Below are 4,327 nucleotides of genomic sequence, written 5' to 3' on the forward strand. Positions count from 1 at the left end.
TGTGTATCTGGTTATATAGTTCTCTCTCTCCTTATCCCAGGCAAAATCTGACCTTTCCGTGATGGAGTGTAGAACTACTCTGAATCCGTGTGTTTGCACCAATTGGGGACTGGTGTTCTGGGGTTCACAGCTGTTTGGTGGTTTCCACAGTTGTAGATTTTTAGGCTTCTGATAACATCCACTTTCCCCTCCAAGATGGCATGGTCTCTGGATTCATACCCATAGTTCCAGGAAGGGACCCAGCAGCAGTGGGAGCTGCCTGGTCACAGAAACCCAATCCAGCAGTCCCCCACCTTCTCCTGAAGTATAGCTGTCCCTTAACTCACCAAAAAGTACTCCTTGTGTGACCCTCAGCTATTCTTTCTTTCTGCTCTGGGACAAGGCTCAGGACCCATCTGTCTATTCCACTGCCTTTTTTTTTTTTTCATGAGTTCTAATTTTAAAAATAACTTAGAAAATAAAAACAATTCATTAAAGCACAAATGAAATCTCACTATTATACAACGTTTCAATCCTGAGTCATAAGAATTAATATACAGCTATCTACATATTTTCCTTTACTGTTACTGACTTATTTTCAAAGAGTAAATTTATTCCCTTTATGATAAATTAATCAAGACTGCCACCTATTTGTTATTTGGCTGAAATTCCACACACATTGTAGTTTTACCATAACCACTAAAATGTAACAAATTCCTTCTGAAAAGCTATCATTCACCTCAATCCAGTCAGCCTATCTGGGGATGAACATGAACATAGGAAACCAGGTGAGAGATCTTATCTTCTAATATATAGAAAAATGTAATTCCATTCTTACTGAGATAAATTCTGATGTGTTTAAAGTAATGAAATCATACTTAATAAACCCAAATATTAAAACCATATCTGTGCTGGTTGTTGCCCAATGGTACTTCCAGCTAAAACACAGGATAGCAAGTAAAATTTAAATATCAGAGAAACAATGAATAATTTAACAAATACAAATATGTTTCAAATATTGCATGGGGTATAATTATACTATATTAAAAAGTTTTCATTCTTTATCTGAAATTTAAATTTAATTGCATACCTTGTAATTTTATTTTCTACATCTGGCAACCCTACTACAGTTCTCATTTACTCTCTACCTTTAGACATCCAGCTCTGTGTCCTAGGGAGCTAATCACAGATTGCAAAACTTGGTATCCCCTTGCCCTCTGACTTTCATTTGAGTTTGGCCAATGGGAAGTACCTAAATGAGATATAAGGGTAAAAGGAGAAAGAAGCCATATATTTATTTCCCCACCTCATGCTCCTGGCAGTGACTATAGTCATCATTGGCCATAAATTCTGGGTGGTACTCTCTATTCCATGGCCTCAAGTTTTCTTTGGGTTCTGGTAACCCCATTTTTTCACTTGTCCCTTTGGCTTAGGGATGGAAAAGCTACACACAGTTACAGATTCACGTTGCCTCAGCTATCCATAATGTATCCTTAAGCCTGCCCATAATTCTATAACTATTATCTTCATTCAGTGGGTTTCAACTAAACTCTTTGAATGTGTCATTTATTTCCAAATTGATACTAGTACACTCTTGAAATGGCATAGGAACATCTCCACCATATGAATCAATTTGGGTCCATCAAATTAAGGAACCTATAAACCCAAACCATCTTGTTTTTGAACATAAGAAAATTTTACCTTGACTTCTGGAGAGTGGCAGTAGCATAGAGGCATAATGCAGTCAGGTGTGTTCTGGGGACTATAAATAGCGCAGTAGGTATATGGAAAGCATGTATTAGAAGATGTGAGCTGGAGAGATAGGTAAGAGGGCCACATCCTGTAGGTCCTTGTGTGCTATACATTAAAAAATAAAAATAGGAAACATATGATTCTTAATGTGTACCAGGCACTATTCTAAGTGTGTGTGTGTGTGCGCGCGCGTGTGTGTGTGTTTTCACACAGTAACCTCAAAATAATCCTATGTGGTCAGTAACATTTTTACCCTTATTTTACAAGTGAGAAAACTGAAACACAGAGAGATTAATTAAGTCCACATAATTATTAAATGGAATAGTTGTGATTCAAACTCAGGTAACTTGGCTCCAAGATTAATATTGTTTTAAATAATGGAAAGCACTTTATGCATTTTTCAACAATAAACAGTTTTTATGACCCTACAAACTTTGTCTACAAGGAACTTAATAGAATGCCAACTTTATTTAATCCTTCATTTGTTAAATAAAAAAAAAAAAAAAAAAAGGACACACTTTACTTCAATTGGTACTAGGTACTAAGTGAAATGCAATTTAATATTAATGTTTTCTAAAGTTAATTTAACTTTAAGCAAAAACATAAAGTGAGCAGGAAAATAACCATAAAGGCCATACTTTTAGTTCGAAACGACTTAAGGGATAAACCACATAAGGTCCAGCGGGTTCATAGTTCCTGGTATTTTAGTTCTGTATTATACTAAAAATATAAAAGTATTGTGCTGGGTATTTTGGCACCTAATCTTTCTAAACCTCTTATCTATCTATCTATCTATCTATATAAAACCCTAATATGCAAATAAACTGAACGGTGGAACAATGGGACAACTGGTCGCTATGACATATGTTAAACACCGGGGGGTGCACACGGAACATGGTGGGCATAGGCCGCAGCAGGATAGTGGAGCAGGTGAGTGGGGACGCCAGATCAAGACAAGGTACCGGTCACTGTCATTGGGGCGAGACTCTGGTGGTTATTAAAAATTCTTTGCTCCCACGTGCCACGGTCCCACCTGGTGCTCACACCTGCTGTAGCACTGCAGCTACCACTCGCACCCACTGTTGTTGCCTGGCACCAGCCCCAATTACTCAGCACCATCAGCGGGTATCAGTGGCAGCTGCCAGCCCTAATCAAACCCTCGGGGCTTCTCCAACTCCCCTTACTTCTGAGGGGTGATCAGGGCAGGCAGGTGTCTCTCACACCTGCTGCTGACGCCAGCCCCAATTGCTCTGTGCCACTAGTGCATGGAAGCAGTGGTAGTGGGAGCGGGGCTTCTGGCAGAGAAGGGATGGGGGCTGCTGCAGGAGAGGCTGGGTGAGGGTGCAGAGGATGGGCTGACACCGACCCTTGTGCCCACTGCAGCCTCACAGCCCACAGTTCCTTTCAAGATGCACAGATTCATGCACTGGGCCCCTAGTATATTGGTAAGATTCTGGTGTGGGAATAGATTTAAAGACATAACTCAATATTGCATGATTTCAGGAAAAGTCAATTGGTAATAATAAGCACATTTTAAATGTTGAGAAGTAAGAATCTTTTGCTAAGTATCAAAATAGTTTGATCAGAACAAAACATAGAGGCTGTAATTTTGTCAAGCTTGTGGCCCAGTAAAATTGCTTCTCAATACTTCTTTGGAAGCATCACTAGAGTTATTCACCAAGCGAACATGTTGGCTAACACGTGTAACAAATTAGGTCTTATCTCTAAATTCCACTTCCAAGGCAATGGCATCAGGCACCTGTTTTATTGAATGCAACAGTTGTTTCTATGACCATCGGAGTCTTTGAAGTGCAACTGTATTTTAGGACAATGGACAATACTTCTCCAAATATGGAAGTTGCTTGTTAAAAGCTCCATGCTGCTTTTGTTTTATGAACTGTACTGCATCTTCATATTTCATTCCATCTTTGATTAATACGAGAGCAACAAGCATTAAAGCTCAAGCCTGCAACACAATGAGCAGCAATACAACAACCAGGTTTTTCAGGAACCTTAATTTTTATAAGACTCAAGCAGTCATCAGCAATCTGGTTAGATGGTGGTGCACCATCACCAAAAGGCCAATCAAGAACATGGATTCCTTCTTTTCCGCAAGAGTAGTGCCCTAAGTTGCTTCACATACTCTTACTATTGTGGTAACCCCATGTTTCTTAAGTTCCTCTATGAATTTGTTTAAGGTTGCATTTGGTTGGATTGTGATAAGAAATCTCCTGTTCTTGTATGTGACTTCCACAAGAGCTGGGTGGTTCATTTGAGCTATGATAATTTAGTTAAAATACACTCAATAGGGTTATGAAAGAATTTAAACATTGAATACAGAAATGATACAAAGAAATTGACTCTACTTCAATATTTTCCATTTGAAATTCCCAGTGCTTTGAGTGAAGTTGTGAGTAATGGGAAATGAAATGAACCTCCTAACAAGAAGCAACAATTCTTCAATCTAGTAATATTGAGGCAATAAAAAGGAAGTGCACTGAGACTTACCCTATCCAGGTCAGAACTCTTGTAAAATGCTCTGCAGATTTCAGTTCAACACTTCTGTGTCCAGGTTAACCACTCATATGGTGGTTTC

The 4,327-nt window shown here is 38.9% G+C and overlaps 1 pseudogene across 1 annotated transcript; it reads right to left on the reverse strand.

The window, feature by feature from the left end:
- Positions 1–3,495: 3,495 nt before the first annotated feature.
- On the reverse strand, positions 3,496–4,003 carry LOC311615826 (protein tyrosine phosphatase type IVA 1-like; annotated as a pseudogene). Its single transcript has one exon. The product of its transcript is annotated as a protein tyrosine phosphatase type IVA 1-like (transcript).
- Positions 4,004–4,327: the final 324 nt, after the last annotated feature.

This window comes from Pipistrellus hanaki (genome assembly GCF_964339955.1).
Source record: "Pipistrellus hanaki genome assembly, chromosome: X".
Classification (NCBI taxonomy): Eukaryota; Metazoa; Chordata; class Mammalia; order Chiroptera; family Vespertilionidae; genus Pipistrellus; species Pipistrellus hanaki.